We start from the raw sequence: 20,945 nt of genomic DNA on the forward strand, positions 1-20,945 counted from the left end.
CTGGGCCATGGAGTGGTACAGATGTACTAGGGCATTACTGGGTATGCTCAATGGTTAGCACACGGCTGCCCTGAAGCGACCTAGCTCACCGGATCTGGCCTTTAGGTCTGATGAGGGTAAGAACTGAGGTACTGTGCCTTGGGAAGTGGCGACCCTAGAGAGAAAGGCACTCACAGCCTCCTGACTGATGGTTTCATAGGAATTTTTATACATCTGGCCAGATGTCAAGCTGTACTCACAGAGCACATATTTTTATTTTTGTCACTGTGCCACTTTTCACATGTTGTTTTTCCCCCGGGATTGATCAGGGCGCAAGCCCTTCTGTGTGACAGGGAATCAGTGTCAGATGGCAGGGGTCCGACCATTGGGACCCCCTGATCTTTTGTACGGGGCCCCAGCTCTCCTTCTAAATGGAGCGCGTTGACATGCCCACTCTATGCAATGGTCAACATGCTCCATTTTGAAGGAGAAACGGGCCCTGTACAGGAGATCGCAGGCGATAGGGGATAAGTTTTTCTATCCCAGAGTTATCCTTTAAGTTCCTCAGCTCCCTGCAACATGGGTTCCTTTTGAGGAATGCAAACCAGATTGGCTCTTGGGCTGACACTTGGAAAGGCCCAGGTTGATACTGGATGCAAGTTAGTTCCCGCCAAGCATTGGCAAAGGGGTGACATCGATGCCGGACCCTTGCAGGTGCCTTTTAGCCTGGGGGAGAAAGGAATGGTTAATGGGGGCCTCTCTCGAAATTCTTGTGCACTCTTTTGTGTGTGACACATTTGCACTTAGGTGATAGATGCACTGCCTTGGCATAAAAAAATAAAAATAAAAATAAATTTCACCTACCAAGGCTGACTAGATGGGTACTGTTCTATAAATTATTGCAGATCTATTTGGTCATCTGCGGTTTCACATAGGTCTGCAGGTAACTCACTTTAACAAGGAAAAGAGAAATGAATCTCTGCAATAATATAATTATTATATAATAATCCAATATGACATGTGTTTCTCAATGTGCCGTAAGATTTGCTGCACATAGCTCCTGACTTTCCTATTACGGTGTAATTATCTGGTATAATCAGAGCGTCTGGCAGCTGGTGACATAGTTGTGTCATGTGAGGTCACGGCAAACGGATGCACAGAGACGCGGCCATAGGCAGATTCTGAGGTTCCGTCTTTATAATCAATGAAATGTCTGAGTGTGTTTGTGTATTTGGCCTTCAGTTGTCTTCAGTTGTCTTTTTGTTACTACTGACCTTACAATATACTGTATATGGAAATGTGGATTCTAATGCTTCTTGTGCGTGTTGTTCATCACTATTCAAGCATGAATCATCATGTGTCCTGACTTGACAAACCTTTTGCAAGGTATAATTTGGGTATTAATATAGGGGGAGATTTATCAAAACCTGTCCAGTGGAAAAGCTGCTGAGTTGCCCATAGCAACCAATCAGATCACTTCTTTCATTTTGCAGACGCCTTTTCAAAAATGAAATAAGCGATCTTATTGGTTGCTATTGGCAACATAGCCACTTTCCCTCTGAAAAGGTTTCGATAAATCTCCCGCTTCTGTACAAATACTGTATGTCTGATGTATTAATTGCTTATATATTTATGTCTAACATTTGGTGCAACTGCCTTCTCCAGGGCAATGATCAGGTATGACCCCATGAAGAGCAGAAGAACTCTTCTATATTCTCCTCTTTTATGGGATCACTATGGTACCCTCACATCCAACATTTGTATGTTTTATACAATCTTTTCCAAGGTAAGATTGTCAATGCAACCGATTGTCAATGCAACCGATCTACTAATGGAAGGTAGAAGTCGTGTGGTTCAAACTAAACAGAGTTATCTTGAAGCTCCTTTGGGCACCAAAGCACAATCTGTAAAATGGCCCCAAACTAGCATGTGCCATTTTTATTATTGTGGTCTCCTGATGTAGAAGAATGACCATTGGATGCCTTAAGACACTAGGACCCCGATGCATGTCCTACCTTTGCACCCCAAATATAGTTACATACATGGATGATGCAAGCATGGGTCTACATGGTGTGAGCAGTAGGCACAATGGTAGTGACCATGCTCATGTTATGTCACCTAGTGGTAATCAGAACAACATGGAAGAAAAAGAACATCAAGACTGGCATTTCTTACTCCTGTCTTGATGAAAAGTGCATTGGTTTCGGATGAGAATAGTCTATGGCTCTACGATGTAGATTCATTTTATATTTTATTTGCCCATTAAAGTGGAAGTAGGGAAAATATTTGGATTTGAATCCTCATTCGTATATGACTAAATGGGAATCCTATTTAGGGAAAACTATTCCTTCTCAATGCTGGTGATTGATTTGGTCTAATGCTGCAAAATCTTCTTCATGCCTTTCACATAAAGAAAACCAATTTAACCCCTTAATGATGCAGGACGTAAATGTACGTCCTGGTGAGGTGGTACTTAACGCACAAGGACATACATTTACGTCATGTAAATGACCGCAAGCATCAGAGCGAATGTCCGAAATCCATGATCGCGCAGATGTCTGCCCCTCAGATGCCATCATCAATACAGATCACGGCATCTGCGGGAGTGCGGTCAGAAAAATGCAAAAATGCTTCGGCGGCGATCCGATCGTCTGTAATGGCGGACGGAGGTCCCCTCACCTGCCTCCATCCGTCTCCTGCTGAGATAGAGCAGACCAGAGCAGAAGATAGCCGATAACACTGATCAGTGCTATGCCCTATGCATAGCACTGAACAGTATTAGCAATCAAATGATTACTATTAATAGTCCCCTATGGGGGCTATTAAAGTGTAAAAATAAAAGTAAAAAAAAATTGAGAAAAATCCCGCCCCCAATAAAAATGTAAATTGTCCCTTTTTCCCCCATTTTACTCCCAAAAAGTGTAAACATTTTTCTTAATAAACATATTTGGTATCGCTGCGTGTGTAAATATCCGAACTATTAAAATATAATGTAAATTATCCTGTATGGTGAATGGCGTCAACGTAAAAAAATAAAAGTCCAAAATTGCTGCTTTTTTTTTTTTAACATTTTATTCCCCAAATAAAAAAATGTATTAAAAGTTTTATAGTACAATCAAAGAGAAAACGTAGCCTGCACTCACCGCACAGTACGGGTATCACGGCCTCGGATTCCGGACCTCCTCGGTGACGTGGGAGTAACAGCCGCTGCTGACAGCGCTCAGAAAATGCATTTTCTGAGCGCTGTCAGCAGCGGCTGTTACTCCCACGTCACCGAGGAGGTCCGGAATCCGAGGCCGTGATACCTGTACTGTGCGGTGAGTGCAGGGTACGTTTTCTCTTTGATTGTACTATGTTTACTGAAGTCGACTCTCTGTCCTAGCACCGCCGCGGGCTTTTGAACTGAGACTCCCAGAGCTGTCCTTGGTCCATAATAGTGGATTTAGATACAAGTTGCTAGTGCCGCTGTTTTTTCTGTACTCTTGAGAAGTGTTAAAAGTTTTATATATGCAAATGTGGTATAAAAAAAAAGCACAGATCACAGCACAAAAAATGAGCCCTCATATTTCCGCTTATACAGAAACACTAATTTGGTTAAAAAGTTTGCAATTTATTTTAAGCAGTACAATAACAGAAAAGTATGTAATCATGGGTATCATTTTAATTGTATTAACCCACAGAATAAAGAAAACATGTCTATTTTACCGTTCAGTGAACAGCATGAAAACGAAAGCTTCCAAAATTTGCTAAATTGCGGTTTTCTTATCAATTTCCCCACACAAATAATATGTTTTTGGTTGCGCCATCCATTTTATGGTAAAATGAGTGATGTCATTACAAAGGACAACTAGTTGCACAAAAAACAAGCCCTCATACTAGTCTGTGGATGAAAATATATGATTTTTAGCAGGCAAAAACAAAAAGTCCTTAAGGCCCAAATGGGCTGAGTCCTTAAGGGGTTAATATCCTCATTAGAGATGAGCTAATTTTAGAAAAATTCAATTTGGCTGATTCGCCGAATTTTCCGAAAAAATTTGGTTAGGTCCAAATTTATTTGCGGTGAATCTGTATTAAAAATGGCTATTTCTTGCCTACAGAGAGCCTCAATAGTGGAGCCTCTAGAGCATTTTGGCTTGCTGTAACATGCATAAGGTGTGTGCTGGATTAGTGAAATAATACTGTTATTCAGTAGGACATGCAGATCAGAGGCGTCGCTATTAGAATCACTATTGTAGGGCTTAACAGTGACAGAGCCTGGAGGTGGCATCAGTATGAGGAGACCATATAGTGGCTGAATGACACAGCGTGGAGGTGGCAACAGCCTGACGAGACCATAGGGCCTCACAATTGAAAAGATTAAAGATATTTTTGTAACATTTAAATTGAAGATATCAAATAGATGAACCTAAAAAGTTTTATTTAATGTGCCAGCAGCATGAGGAGACCACATGGCAGTACAGTGACACAGCCTGGAGGTGGCGGAAGCATTAGGAGACCATATAGTGGCTGAATTACACAGCCTGGAGTTGGCGGCAGCACGAGGAGACCATATAGTGGCTGAATTACACAGCCTGGAGTTGGCGGCAGCAAGAGGAAACCATAGAGTGGCTGAATGACACAGTCTGGAGGTGGCGGAATCATGAGGATACCATATAGTGGCTGAATGACACAGCCTGGAGTTGGCGGCAGCATGAGGAGACCATATAGTGGCTGAATGACACAGTCTGGAGTTGGCGGTAGCAAGAGGAGACCATATAGAGGCCGAATGACACAGCCTGGAGTTGGCGGCAGTATGAGGAGACCATATAGTTGCAGAATGAGATAGCCTGGAGGTGGCAGCAACATGAGGAGAACATACGATAGCAGAATGAGACAGCTTGGAGCTGATATCAGCATGAGGAGAACATATAGTGGCAGTATGAGACAGCCTGGAGGTGGTATCAGCAGCATCAGGAGTCCTGAAAGTGACCCGGTGACATAGTGGGGCGATGGGTGGCAATACCAGTACCCGGTGATCAGATGTGTGGCATGATCAGAATAGTAGCCGAGGCAGGTAGGCAGAAGAAAACAGTCTATTTTGTAAAAGTGTTAATGTGCACAAGTAAGTATTGAGGATATGCATAACAGAAAACAAAATTTGAATATTATTCATAGGATAAAATATATGTACACCAACATTTTTGGAAATCAAACAAAAGGAAAGGTGTGCAAAAATCACCATGTGCCACCTACACCACCAAGTATGCATGTGATGCAAAGACCTCTAAAAAGTGGAAGGGAACAACGTATGGTTCATTGTAAGTGGTGGGGATTAAAAACTTCCCCTGTAAGGCCCTACTCACATTATTAATTCCCTTCCCTTTACGCGCCCTAAAAAGGACAGCCCCACACAGGACTCTCTCCCTATTTCCACCTGCAAACACTGCCATTTCCAAGCACTCTGCTTCTTACTTCCCTCATCATCCCTGTGTGATTCCTGCTCGCTAGTGCACGCGTCCCACCTCCTAGGGCACTCGTGTGCCGACTCTGTGAAATTTAAAGGGACAGTACTCATTTAATTGGTTCTTGCTACTCCATGACCCTATAAGTACAAGCCCTTCCTTTTGACCCTTGACGGATCTTTGTGCCTTACCAACCTTAGAGAAAGCATTCAGTTTGTGTCTTGCATTGCCGTGTATCTGACCTTATTGCTACGTATCCTAACTTTGCTCCTGTGCCGCCTGCCCTCTGACCTCTTGCTACGTGACCTGACCTTGCTACTGTGCCACCAGCCCTGACCTCCTGACTGCATGTTGCCTTATCCTTCCAGTGCCACTTTACACTTCAGCTGCCTGTGTGGACGAGTCTTATCAGGGGTGGCAACCTGGGTGCCGCCTGCTGCAGCAAGTCCATCCCGTGAAAACCAGTGGCACCTTAAACTCCGCTCCCTGGTACGGCCCATGTCATCATCCTCACATGTTAGCAAATCCACTACACCTCAGTCATAAAACTCTCCACATTTTTCTTGGACAGTCGAGTTCTCCTTGGGGTTACTATGGCCCCCACCACACTAAACACTGGCTCTGATGGAACTCTACTGGCCGGGCAGGACAGCTTTTCCAGGGCAAACTGTGCTAGTTGCAGCCACAAATAAAGTTTGGCTGCCCAGAAGTCCAGCGGATCTTCAAGGTGTGTTGGCATGGTCATATCAAGGTATGCCACTACCTGCTGGTTCAGGTCCTGTTCCAGGTCTACCTGCTGCTGATGAGTTGCTCCACTATGCGGATGAAGGAAGCTACTCATCAGCAACTGTAGATTCAGGCTGCTGCTGATGGAGCTGCTACGGCCCCTGCCACCCCACCCCTCCCCAGCAGCCATAACAGTGGAAGGTGAGCGCAGAGGCCCCCCCCCCCCCCGATTCAGACCTGCGAGAGGATGGACGATGGCGCAGATAGGCATCGTCCAACTGAATACGTAGGATGTATCTGTAGTAGGTCAGTTTGCCCTCCCTCTCAGTGGGTGTAAAAAAGGCCCCCATTTTGTGGCGGTAGTGCAGGTCCAATAAGGTGGAGAGCCAGAAGTCATCCCACTGCCGAATGGTGACAATTCGGCAGTCAATACGTAAGCAAGTGGGCATGCATCGTGCCATTTGTACAAGTGACTCCCTGCCTCCATCTCTACTGCATGCTACCACGGTGTGTCTGGGTCCTCTGTCTCGCCTTCCTCATAACCCTCCAGCTCCTCTGGTTTCCTCCTCTCCTGTCCGATGATTATAAAAACCGCTCATCAGGGAAACCTAAGCTGTGCTCCACTGTGCCCCTCCTCCTCCTCCAGTTCAGCCCCCACAGGGTTCATGTGGCCGTGAGATGTAGGCACCATGTCTCCAGTGCCCTGACCAGCCATCATTTCCAACACGTGTTGTAGTAAATGAAGCAGTGGAATGACGTTGTTCATCCCTTAATCCTGTCGACTGACTAATAAGGTGGCTTCCTCAAAGGGCCTGAGCAAAGGCAGGTGTCACGTATGAGATGCCACTGGTTGACATTGAAGCTACACAGAGGAGTCCCTCTATCCGCTTGGACCATCAAGAAATCGGTGATGGCTTTTCTCTGTTCGTAAAGTTGGTCCAACATATGGAGGGTGGAATTCCAACATGTGGAAACTCAAGGAGGGTGTGCTTTGCGGTGTACGAGTGGCTGAAGTGCATGCAAAGTTTCCTTCCCATTGTTGGGATGTCTTGCAGATGGAGGAGGGACAATTCTGGAACCGCTTGACAACCAGATTGAACACGTGTGCCATGCAGGGCGCATGGCTCAGGCTTCCTTGTCGTAGCGCAGAAAATATGTTCTTCCCGTTGTTGGTCACCCTGGTTCCCATGTACCAGTAAGCCATGATTTGATTTCTTGATGAATTACTTTTAGCAGTTCCTCCCCTGTGTGACTCCACATTCAGCTTCTGCGCCATTGGATGAGTGGGCGCATACTACCACCAAAAATTAGGCCTCAAGATAACTATGTATGAATGAATCAATATAACAACTTTATTGAACATATATAAGTTGGCATACAATGTTAAAAGTTTCATGAAGGCAAAAACAGTATCAAGAAAGAAAAGACGAGGGGTATATTCCAAACGTATCCAGGGCAAATAGCAGGAATGCAGGCATTGAATGTGTAAGAGCCTATATATGGGTCAATCACGGGTGGCTACATATAGAAAACATAGATGTGTACATATAAAGGCACTGGTAAACATCCTAAATAAATAGTGTAATGGAAATACCAGTATAAAAAACAAGTTGTGCACCCTTTATGGAGATACCTCACCTCAGCCCCAAATGCACATTTTCGCCTATTTGCTTCTTCAGGGGGCGCAACGAAGCAAACGGGCAAAACGTTCGTTTGGGGCTGAGGTGAGCTATCACCATACAGGATGCACAACTTGTTTTTTTATACTTGCATTCTCTCTCAATTTCTCTCCCTTCCCTATCAGTGCTTCTAGGCTGGATTTGGGCTTGAAGTGAATCGCTGCTGTAAAAAAGCTTTTTTGTGCCACACACTGCTCTCTGTCCCTCTCTCTCTGCAACAGAACGCTGATGTAAGTGGCCGCAAGATGGCTGTAGATTATATAGGGTTGGGACATCACAGGGGTGACTGGCTGCTGATACGTTGCATGCTGCATGTGATTCATGGTCATCCCACCGACCCTTGTTGCCACCTTCCCAGGATTCCTTGCCCCATGTCCTCACATGTGGATCCACCATTTTAGACGCCCTGAAGCCTGGACCATACTAAATAGAGTTAAATGAAGCAATTTGCACAATCAAATCGTGGCGATATTCACATTCGTTGCAAATAAAATTTTCCCTGAAACTCGCAAATAATTTGGATTCGGCAGATTCGATTAGCTCATTCCTAATCCTCATGTTTTGGTATCATACCCCTGATATATTACATTGTTTCTTTCCCTAAATACCTCATACCTGTTGGCTAGGTGGGGTCGCTATAGTGACCTTCGCACATGTATTTTGGGAATGTTGTTCACTTAAACATTTCTGGCTAGGGGTACATAATACTATTCACAAATTACTTGTATATCCTGTCCCGTTAGACCCTGTCAAATTTCTTCTAAATCTTCTCTGAATTGCCTAAGCAAGTTCCAGGTTAAATTATGTCTCCATGTTCTGACTGTGTCTCAATGTCTCATAGCCCAGTGGTGGCAACGTACCAAGACTCCACCCATTTCAGCATTATTGGATAGAATTAGGGAAGTTAAGCAGATGGAACATCTTTCTGCTATTATAGACCATACCATGTCTCAATTCCAGTTGACCTGGCGACCTTGGAACTTGTAGTAAGAGGAATCAGTTGTGGTCTAGATAGATTTCATGGCTCTCCATTGAACAGGACCATGCGTGTCCAAATCTTTCTTCTTTTTATTTATTTCCTTTTTTCATTTTAGTTTTGCTTTCTTTTTCTGTCCCTCTTTTTTTCTGTTATATATCTTCACATCTAATCTTTACCATCTATGTTGGCTTATCTCCTTTTACAATGAGTTATGTGTACATCCCGGGTAACATCCTAAAATAGATGTTATATAGCTAAAAGTGTACCTGTCAGATTCAACAAAAAAAACAAAACATTTTTAATATATCACTCAGTACCTAATCCTGACCATGTACATCATTTTTATGTGTCTAGCACCTTTATTTATTTTTTTATTACACTTTTAATTTAGCTCACTAGTCTGAATTCCTCTCAAAGGGAGGGGGCATGGCCTCACTGTGCAGGTCTCCGCCCCCTCCCTCAGTATGATGTCTGCTCCCATCTCACCTAGCATTAGCAAAACTACAACTCCTAGCTTGTCCTCACTGACAGTAGCGGGACACAAGCTGACAGTGGGCAGATTTTTCCTACACCTGTGAGCCCTGCACAGCTGTCAATCATGAAGTGTGTCCATGACATAGGTGATGATGCATGGACACAGCAGGACTAGTATGTGTCCAAGCAGGTGGGGGGGGGGATCCTATTGGTTTAGCCTTCTTTACAACTTATCAATCAACTCACTGAGACTTTCTACACACTACTCATCAGAAACTTGAAGATTAGAGAAGTAATATTTTCTTATCATTGTACACGAACTGTGGTTTATGTCATTCCCTGCCTGATATGTCTTGCTTCTTATTATACTGAATATATGTTTCCGCAATTTTTTTAAAATCTTTTATATGCTGTACTTTTTCTGTACTTTATTTGTTAAAAAATGAAAAATTCTGTAAAATAAAATGATAAAAAAAAAGAAGAAATACACAAAAGATTGGAGCTATAATGTTCAATATCTGACTGTATATATATGATAGACCAGGAGAAGTAGAAGCAGATTTTATATATATATATATATATATATATATATATATATATATATATAGTGCATGTTACGTTTTGGTTCATCAATGACCTTATGGTGCTGCGTAGAGTCATATCTCTAGGCAGCACCATCTTACAAATCTGTAAACCCAACGCATTTCAGATCAAGATGATCCTTTCTTAAAGGGGTACTTATCCCCTATCCAAATCATAGAAGATAAGATGTCTGATCGTGGGATCAGTGGGACCCCAGACTTCCAGGATAAACGGAGCAAACTTCGCTCCGTGTCGGATGAATTTCCATGCGGGGAGGAGGCTCGCGAAGTCACGGCCATGCCCCCTTAATGCAACTCGATGGGAGGGGGCGTGACGGCCGTCACACCCCCTCCCATAGACTTGCATTGAGGCGGCGTGGGTATGACATCACCAGTGAGGCGCAGCCGGATTGTCACGAGCCTTCGATGCTGCACTCTCTAAACGAATGAAGGGTGCAACAGGGAGACCGCGATCACACATCGTATCCCATATCCTTTGGATAGGGGATAAGATGTCCAGGGGCGGAGTACCTCTTTAAGGTATGCTATGCTCTAATGAGGAAACCGCTTCAAAGATATAATAGGGAAATATGATGGGAAAACTCCTAATATAACTCATTTACTGGACATATTAGAAACAGCACAGCTCAACTAGGCATACTAAATGACAATATAGAGACACATACAGTGGGGATCAAAAGTTTGGGCACCCCAGGTTAAAATTTGTATTAATGTGCATAAAGAAGCCAAGGAAAGATGAAAAAGTCTCCAAAAGGCATCAAATTACAGATTAGACATTCTTATAATATGTCAACAAAAGTTAGATTTTAATATGACCGATAGGACACTTCAAGGCACCACCCATAGGATCAAAGGTAAATGCAATTCATGCCGTGGCAGTATGGCTCCCTAGAAGCTGGCTGACATCTACTCGGGTGCTGACACCGTATGAATCCAGTGTTTGACATAAGAATAGCATAAGAATAAAAAGACGGAGCACTCCCTGGGATGTAGTTGCTGTGGCTTCTTTATTCATTCATACGAACAGTCGGGAGTACAGCAGTGCGGGGAGGCTGGGTATGGAGCGACGGGCCGTTCTCGCACCTAAATGAATAAAGAAGCCACAGCAACTACATCCCAGTGAGTGCTCCGTCTTTTTATTCTTATGCTATTCTAAAAGTTAGATTTTATTTCCATCATTTACACTTTCAAAATAACAGAAAACAAAAAATGGTGTCTGCAAAAGTTTGGGCCCTCTGCAGAATTTATAGCATGCACTGCCCCCTTTGCAAAGCTGAAACCTGCCAGTGTCATGGATTGTTCTCAATCATCATCTAGGAAGACTCGGTGATGTCAATCTCAAAGATTTTAAATGCCCAGACTCATCTGACCTTGCCCCAACAATCAGCACCATGGGTTCTTCTAAGCAGTTGTCTAGAAATCTGAAAATAGTTGACAAAGCTGGAGAAGGCTATAAGAAGATAGCAAAAAGTTTTCAGATGTCAATATCCTCTGTTTGGAATGTAATTAAGAAATGGCAGTCATCAGGAACAATGGAAGTTAAAGCATGATCTGGAAGACCAAGAAAAATATCAGACAGAACAGCTCGCAGGATTGTGAGAAAAACAATTCAAAACCCATGTTTGACTCCACAATCCCTCCAGAAAGATCTGGCAGACACTGGAGTTGTGGTACACTATTCCACTATAAAGAGATACTTGTACAAATATGATCTTCATGGAAGAGTCATGAGAAGAAAACCTCTTCTACGTCCTCACCACAAAAATCAGCGTTTGAACTTTGCAAATGAACATATAGACAATCCTGATGCATTTTGGAAACAAGTTATGTGGACCGATGAGGTTAAAATTTAACTTTTTGTCCAGAATTCGCGAATATTCGCGAATATAGCACTATATATTCGTAATTACGAATATATTTTTTTCTCACAGTACACATCACAGTGATCACCCCTCTCTGCTTCAGGCTTGTGTGGTGTAAAGAAGGCTCTAATACTACTGTGTGAGACTGGCCTGCAAATTTTCACATATGCGAAAATTTGCATATGCTAAAATAAAACGAGAATATTACGAATATGCGAATTTAGCGAATATATGACGAATATTCGTCCATGTATTCGCGAATATTCGCAAATTCGAATATGGCCTATGCCGCTCAACACTACTCCTGACCTCAGCATAATTGAAAATCTATGGATAGACCTTAACCCCTTAAGGACCAAGGACGTATGAGTACTTCCTTGGTCCCGCTCCCGTGATATAACGCGGGGTCCCACGGTGACCCCGTATCATAACACGGCAGGCCCGGCGTCATAGTGAAGCCGGGACCCGCCACTAATAGCGCGCGGCACTGATCGTGGTGCTGTGCGCTATTAACCCTTTAGCCGCGTGCTCAAAGCTGAGCCACGCGGCTAAAAGTGAAAGTAAAAAGTGCTGGTTAGCTCAGGGAGCTGTTCGGGATGGCCGCGGTGAAATCGCGGCATCTCGAACAGCTGTACTACAGGAGGAAGGTCTCTTACCTTCCTTCCTGCAGTCCGAGATCCAGGCTTTAGCAATCAATCGCCGAAAATACTGATCAATGCATCCCTATGGAGATGCATTGAACACTGCTAAATATAATGTTATAGCCCCATATGGGGACTATAAAATTGCAAAAGAAAAGTGTAAAAAAATCATTAACCCTTTGAATTATCCCTTCCCCTAATAAAAGTTTGAATCACCCGGCATTTCCAATAATAAAAAAAAAACAGTGTAGCTGAAAACAAAAATAAACATATGTGGTATCGCCGCGTGCGGAAATGTCCGAATTAAAAAAATATACCGCTAATTAAACTGCACGGTCAAAGGCGTACACGCAAAAAAATTCCAAAGTCCAAAATAGCGTATTTTTGGTCACTTTTTATATCATGAAAAGATGAATAAAAAGCGATCAAAAAGTCAGATCAATGCAAAAATTGTACCGACAAAAACTTCAGATCACGGCGCAAAAAATGAACCTTCATAGGGCCCTGAAAAATAAAAAAGTTATAGGGGTCATAAGATGACAATTTTAAACGTATAAATTTTCCTGCATGTAGTTATGATTTTTTTCTGAAGTACGACAAAATCAAACCTATACAAATAGGGTATCATTTAACAGCATGGACCTACAGAATAAAGATAAGGTGTCATTTTTTAGTGATGTTGCAAACATAAAATTTTCAGTTCGCGAAAGGCGAACACGAACTTCTGCAAATGTTCGCGAATCGGCGAACCGGGCAAACCGCCATTGACTTCAATGGGCAGGCGAATTTTAAAACCCCCAGGGACTCTTTCTGGCCACAATAGTGATTTAAAAGTTGTTTCAAGGGGACTAATACCTGGACTGTGGCGTGCTGGAGGGGGATCCATGGCAAAATTTCCATGGAAAATTACATAGTTGATGCAGAGTCTTGTTTTAATCCATAAAGGGCATAAATCACCTATTATTCCTAAATTCTTTGGAATAACGCGCTTTAGCCCCCTTTAGGCAGTACATAGAGCCCCCCTTTAGGCATCACATAGTTAGATCCCCCCTTTAGGCAGCACATAGATTCCCCCATATTAGGCAGCACATAGTTAGAGCCCCCCTTTAGGCAGCACATAGGTAGAGCCTCCCTTTAGGCAGCACATAGAGCCCCCTTTAGGCAGCACATAGTTAGATCCCCCCTTTAGGCAGCACATATTTAGATCCCCCTTTAGGCAGTACATAGATTACCCCATATTTGGCAGCACATAGTTAGAACCCCCCTTTAGGCAGCACTGGTTTTATTTCACAGCCAAAAAAGGTATTTTTTTTTTATTTGAATAACTGTCACACCAAATGTGATTTGCACTAGTGTGACAATGAGCAAAAAAGGTTGCCAGCGGAGTTCCCCTTTTAAGCAGAGGTCCCCAACCAGGGTGCCTCCAGCTGTTGCAAGACACACTGACTGAACTTATAGCCCTTTTAACATTGTAGTTAGTTGCTTGAAGGAACTTAAGTTTTACACTGGAGTACCCTTTTAACCAGCGGTTCCCTCTCAACCAGGGTGCCTCCAGCTGTTGCAAGACACACAGACTGATATTTGAGCTCTAAAAAGGGCTTTTTTGGGTGCTGTCCTTAAAGCAGATGTTACACTAGTGCTTTAGGAGTAAAGTGGACCCTGAATACACTACCTAGCAGCAACCTAGCTATCGCTTTCCCTATACAGCAGGAGCAGCTTCTCTGACCCTCCACTTTCTAAGCCTGCAGCATGCCGAATGAAGGTAAAATGGCGTCCGTGCAGGAGGTAGGAGGGTCTGGAAGGGAGGGACTGCTGCTGATTGGCTGTAATGTGTCTGCTGACTCTGACTCACAGGGTCAAAGTTTACCGCAATGTTAAAGTATAGGGGGCGAATCAAACTTCACATATGTTCGCCCGGCGATGCGAACATGCTAAGTTTGCCTGGAACTGTTCGCCGGTGAACAATTCGCTACATCTCTAGTCATTTTTACCGAAAAATGTACTACGTAGAAACGGAAGCCCCCAAAAGTTACAAAATGGCTGTATTTTTTCAATTTTGTCGCACAATGATTTTTTCCTGTTTCGCTGTAGATTTTTGGGTAAAATGACTGATATCATTACAAAGTAAAATTGGTGGCGCAAAAAATAAGCCATAATACAGATTTTTAGGTGCAAAATTTAAAGAGTTATGATTTTTTTAAAGGTAAGGAGGAAAAAACGAAAGAGCAAAAACCGAAAAACGCCCGTTCCTTAAGGGGTTAAAAGAGCAGTGCGTGACAGACAGCCCAGAAATCTCAAAGAACTGGAAGACTTTTGTAAGGAAGAATGGGCAAAGATACCTCAAACAAGAATTGAAAGACTCTTGGCTGGCTACAAATAGCGTTTACAAGTTGTGATACTTGCCAAAGGGGGCAGTACAAGACATTAACTCTGCAGGGTGCCCAAACTTTTGCAGACGCCATTTTTTGTTTTCTGTTATTTTGAAAGTGTAAATGATGTAAATAAAATCTAACATTTGTTGACATATTATAAGAATGTCTAATCTGTAATTTGATGCCTTTTGGAGATTTTTCCATCTTTCCTTGGCTTCTTTATGCACAGTAATACAAATTTTTACCTGGGGTGCCCAAACTTTTGATCCCCACTGTACATAACTATAATAAACGTACACAACACACAAAATATGAACATTGATTTACGTCCATACGGTGGATACTGTCTAGATACTGTGAGACAAAATACTAACCAAAGTTGGAGAATATTGGATAGAGCAGGTGTCCCTACCCCAGTTTTCATGGCCACCAACATTCTAGTTTTTTTAAGTTACTCCTTTGGAATAGGACAGGGATGCAAATCCTGGTCTGTTGGTGGCCTTGAGGACTGGGTTGGGAACCTCTGGGGTAAAGAATCAGCAGCCATTGTGTAATATAGTTTTATCAGGGCAGGATTGTGTTATAAAACTGGAAGATCTTTGCTGAAATAAAATAAAAAAATAATATTATACTTATTATACAAATACTATATTTGTAGTAACAAAAGTGGGTTTTTGTACATCATGGCTTTACTCTGTTGTTGCAAAAATACTTTTCTACATGTAAAAGTTAACCATCTCTGAGCTCTGATAGGGAACCAACTAAAATAACCCCGCTCTTTTATTCACAAACCAGACATCCAAAGTGGAACAATTTCCAACTCACCAACTGGTATACACTGGGTTGTGTGGGAAGGAAGACATCAGTCCGCAATGGAATGACATTCCCTGCCGTAGGCTTATGGCGGTATGTAGTCATTACAATCTCCAACTTATCTGTGTCAGATGCACTTATTGTTGTTGACATATTAAAGAAAGCTAGGTATAGCCATCACATTGGACGACTAGACCATGATGACAGTGTCTTTGGGACGGCCATACTATTCCAGCAACTCTGAAAAGACATTACAAGAAGGAAATATGTATTGAGTTTCCCACCAGAACACCAGTTTGCCCGCACTGAAGTGCCCATCGTGTGCAAATAAAACATGTAAGTTAGTAAAGAAAAAATTGTGGGACGACAAAACTTTCAACATAACTAGAACATAATTCACTAACCTCCATTATATGTAAAGAAATGTTAACTTACATATGACGAGGCTGGAATGCCCTAACTATGTGGTATACAGGTATAAAGGGATTCTATATCCATAGTTAAAGGATATATATAATGTACAAAATGTATCCCAACAAATTGTTTTCCACCAGAGTACCCCTTTAAAGAAGCCCTCCAGATTTTAGGGATTTTTTTGCCTATAACCTGCACACTTATCATCACCAGTCATACAACATATGTTGCTTTATTCCAGCACAGCTGTATCTATACGTGTAATCTCAGTAATTTGGTCGTGTGATCACCAGCCTGACTCCCCAAACCTTCCAGTACTTAATACGTCACAACAGGATGTCAGTTCTGAGTTCTTCTTAGGATAGGGGATAAGATGTCTAGGGGCAGAGTACTCATTTAAAGGAAAACTGTCAGCAAGTTCACCTACACTAAACCCAATACACTGGGTTATAATGTGGGTGAACAGGAGTCCATACAGGGGTCACTTACATTTTTTGTTGGGTTGCCGCTGAGTTTTCGTCCTGTAAAGTCCTGTAATGAACCCCCTTAGTTGCGCTCTGAAGGCGTGTCCCCCACCGGCAGTCATACTTTGGGTCCCGGAGGAAGGTGCCTAAGCCCGCTCCCCTTATTCACATATGCATTTTCTTCAACTCCATGTCCTAGTGACATGGAGTCACACACCCCCTGAGCGCTGCGCTCTGTATGCAGAGCACATGCGCTGAAAATATTACGCAGTTCTCACGTCCTGATCATGTGAGAGCTGTGCATCCCCGGAGAGCGCTCTGCGCAGTGTAACTGCTCATGCGCCGGGTCCTTGCTACTCCGGACCTTGACAGCAAGGGCCCGGCGCGTGCGCAGTTAGACTGCACAGAGCGCTCTCTGGGCTTAGGCACCTTCCTCCGGGCCCCAAAGTATAAGTGCCGGCAGGGGACACTAAGGGGGTGAATTACAGGACTTTACAGGACAAAAACTCGGCGCACCCCAACGAAGAAATTGAAGTGACCCCTGTATGGACTCGTGTTCACCCACACTATAACCCATTGGGTTTAGTGTGGGTGAACTGGCTGACAGTTTTCCTTTAATGAGACAATCTCTTTGAAACTTTGGAACTTAAAATTAAGTTAAATTTGAACAGAATTATATTTGTACAGTTCAATTCACACATCTCATAAGATAGTCTGCAAGGTTACCTCCATGTTATGTGGATGTGTGATGGAAATGAGCTGTGTAAATACCTTCTGTTCTAAGAAGACCTCGCTGTATTCCATCATTTATGAGCAGAGCGGTGAATATATTTTAAGTTTCTGCAAAATCCTCAGATGTCCCTGTACTACCTCAGAAGGATCCAACAACAGCACAAATATATACATGCATCCCAGGAATTGAGTTGTCCATAGAAAATAGTTACATCACTGGCCCTCATTTACTTAGAAAATCGGGTTGTAAGTCTATCTTGCTTTCTTACCCGACTGCTTTTTTCCCCTGGTATTTATTATTATGTCGCATCCTGTTTGTCGCACGTGGGTTTTGTTGGTTTTGGTTTCCAACTCCTCTGAGTTGTCAGGAAAAAATCCACAACAATTCAACAAATTCAGGTTGGAAACCTTTATAAATACGTGGGAAAGCTCAGAGATGTCGGGTTACGCCCCTTTTTCGGGTTTGGGAGAATCCACATCGGGTCCGTCGGTAAAAAATTTCGCATCGTGTCGCAGACTGGCGCATGATGTCTGCAACATGGCGCAGACAAAGATGCGCCAAAAAAAAACGACAAAACAAGTCGGGTTTACAATAGTAAATGAGGGCCACTGTGTGTGTGTGTGTGTGTATATATATATATATATATATATATATATATATATATATATATACCCTGTTCCATATATGTATACCCTGTTCCAAATTATTATGCAAATGATATTTGAGTGTCACAAAAATTTAATATTTAGTTTTTCAGTGTAACTCATGGATAAATTGTGTCTCAGGCTCTTTTTATCACTGAAAACAATCTCGTACACCTGTGATACTTAGATTGCCAGGTTAGCCCAACTTAAAGGGGTACTACCGTGCTGACAACTTATCCCCTATATAAAGGATGGGGGAAAAGTTGCCTGATCGCGCGAGGTTCCGCCGCTGCGGAACCCCGAGATCTCGCATGCATCACCCCGCTCTCATCAGGCCCCGGAGCGAACATCGCTCCGGGTCTGATAACTGCCGATCACGGGGCCGGAGTATCGTGACGTCATGGCTCCGCCCCCTCAATTTAAATCTATGGCAGGGGGCGAGACAGCTGTAAATTTGTAAATTACTTCTATTTAAAAATCTTAATCCTTCCAGTACTTATCAGCTGTTGTATGCTCCACATGAAGTTCTTTTATTTTTGAATTTCCTTTCTGTCTGACCATACTTCTCTCTGCTGACACCTCTGTCCATTTTAGGAACTGTCCAGGGTAGGAGAAAATCCTCATAGCAAACCTATCCTGCTACGGACAGTTCCTAAAATGGACAGAGGTGTCAGCAGAGAGCACTGTGGTCTGACAGAAAGGAAATTCAAAAATAAAAATAAATATGCTGCAAACACAACAAATGACAATTTTCAGTTCTTTACAACCTATAAAGTATTTTGAAACTACCTGTGCGTAATAATTTGGATCAGTGCATTGTAAGTTTTCTTTTATAAATACTGTTATCATTAATAGGTTTGTTCAATAAAATTTGATATTATATATATATATATATATATATATATATATATATATATATATAAATAACAAAAAATATATATATGCACACACACATATATATAAAAATAGTAGTGAAGTAGCACCATGAAGGGGCTTCAAGTCCTATAATATAAGTCTGCAGGTGCTCAGCCGGCTCCAACCTTGACCAAAGGAGCATCAAACAAGAATAGTCCAGCAGGAAGCATAAAGCGGCACTCCAGCAATTTCAAGATAAAAAAAAGTTATTTTATTCACCCATAGTGCTACGTTTCGACCATCTCAATGCTTGATAAAGACTCCATTGAGAGGGTTGAAACGTAGCACTATGGGTGAATAAAATAACTTTTTTTTAATCTTGAAATTGCTGGAGTGCCGCTTTATGCTTCCTGTTGGATGACTATTCCTATATATATATATATATATATATATATATATATATATATATATATATACATATATATATATATATATTTATTAATTTATATACATATAGAGAGACTTGAGAGAGAGAGAGAACTCTCTCTGCTTGTGTAGGGTACAGTTCTTGATGCCAGGGCATCGTTAACCTCCACGGTCTGAGGATGAGATAGCTTCTCCTGGGCCAAGCGCGGGGACAAGGATGATAATGACACAGATGCAAGGTTGCGGATGACTATCTTTACTGTTGCAGGAATAATTAAATCCTTGACAGTACACACTTTAGTGCAGAGGGATGTGCAGAGCGTAACCTGGGGAGTCTGTCTTCTTTCTGGGACTTGTAGTGGGTGAAACTGCAGATTAGTGATTATGGCAGCCCACGCTGGATTTAGAGACTTTCTGCTGACTGACTGAACACTTTTTTCTCCCCAATGACTCTGGGGGGCATTTATCATTGTAGGTGTAAGTGAAGCATTTTTGTGTGTGTGTGTGTGTGCTGGTTAGGTGTAGGAGAACCACATTTATTAAGTAGTCACAGAGCATTTAATACATTTTGTGCAGGTCACATTTTCTGAAATTTTACTCTTCACATACACCATAAAGCTAAGCTAAGTCTTGGCTGTACTTTAGAGACTTTTCAGTGGCTTTGCACCTTTGTTGCGCCTTTTCACAAAAAGGCGCAGTTCATTAATCCCTTCCATATCATGTGTATTGCCAAAATCAGTGGATTGCAACTCAAAACCAGCAGAAATGTGTAAACAAAAAGGCGCAAATAAACCCTGCTTGTGCATTTTTTGCGCCTTTCTAGACACAGAAAACAGTCTAAAGACAATGATAAATGTCGGCCTCTGTGCTTACTGCCAGGCTTTGAATTTCACCTGTGCGTTGGGGTTAGTGTGGCTCTGGACTTTAGGCTCTTTCTTCAGGTCTCCTCACTCTTTTCCTCAGCTCTTCCACTATGAAACTCCTTACCAGACTGAACACTGAACTACAACTGAACAGCTGTAAAAACCAATGTTGGGGGGTCTCATTGGGTCCTCAGGGTCACCTGGTAACTCTGCAGCATTCCCTTAGGAGTACAGTACATAATGTAACACAACATAACACAGGAATACAGTAGTGTTGAGCGGCATAGGCCATATTCAAATTTGCCATATTTTGCAAATATATGGACGCATATTCCTTATGTATTCGCAAAGATCGCATATTCTAAATATTCGCTGCCTTTTCTTTTTACTATGCGCCATAAAATTTGCATGCGCATTCACCACAGAATTCACATGCGCAATATCATGTGATAAAAGAGCTGAAAGAAGGGAGGGATCAATAAGCGCAAATATTTGCATATGCGAATATTCGCATATGCAAATTTTCGGGCGCTCGCCAGTCTGACACAGTAACTAATATTAGAGCCTTGTTTACACCACAAGCTGGAAGCAGGGAGGGATGATCACTGTGATGTGTACTGTGAAAAAAAATGCGACTATTCGTAATTGCGAATATTTAGCACTATATTCGCAATATTCGCGAATATGCGATATTCACGATAAATATTCGCATTGCGAATATTCGCGCCCAACAATAGAATATAGCACAGTATCATAAATTAGATCATGTAGCAATGGGCCCAACATAGAGACAGCAGTGATGCCTGAGGCAATCAACCCACAGGACAGCCTTTGGTACTGGGACACCACACACACACATATATATATATATGTATATATATATATATATATATATATATATATATATATATATATCATATACATATCCAGATACTAACAGCACATGATTTCTTATCACATTAGCACTTGTCTTATTAT

General features: G+C 42.3%; 1 protein-coding gene across 3 annotated transcripts in view; it reads right to left on the minus strand.

The window, feature by feature from the left end:
- Positions 1–20,945, minus strand: part of TMEM74 (transmembrane protein 74) — an 82,909-nt gene that overhangs the window by 37,674 nt on the left and 24,290 nt on the right. Inside the window, exon 1 of one of the 3 annotated variants that reach the window (XM_056518634.1) lies at positions 1,254–1,351. The exons of the other annotated variants lie outside the window; for them this stretch is intronic. The gene's annotated coding sequence lies outside the window, so the exon portion shown is untranslated. Of the gene's footprint in view, positions 1–1,253; positions 1,352–20,945 lie in introns of those variants that run through there. 3 annotated transcript variants of the gene reach the window in all.

Source organism: Hyla sarda, chromosome 5, assembly GCF_029499605.1.
Source record: "Hyla sarda isolate aHylSar1 chromosome 5, aHylSar1.hap1, whole genome shotgun sequence".
NCBI classification, from domain to species: domain Eukaryota; kingdom Metazoa; phylum Chordata; class Amphibia; order Anura; family Hylidae; genus Hyla; species Hyla sarda.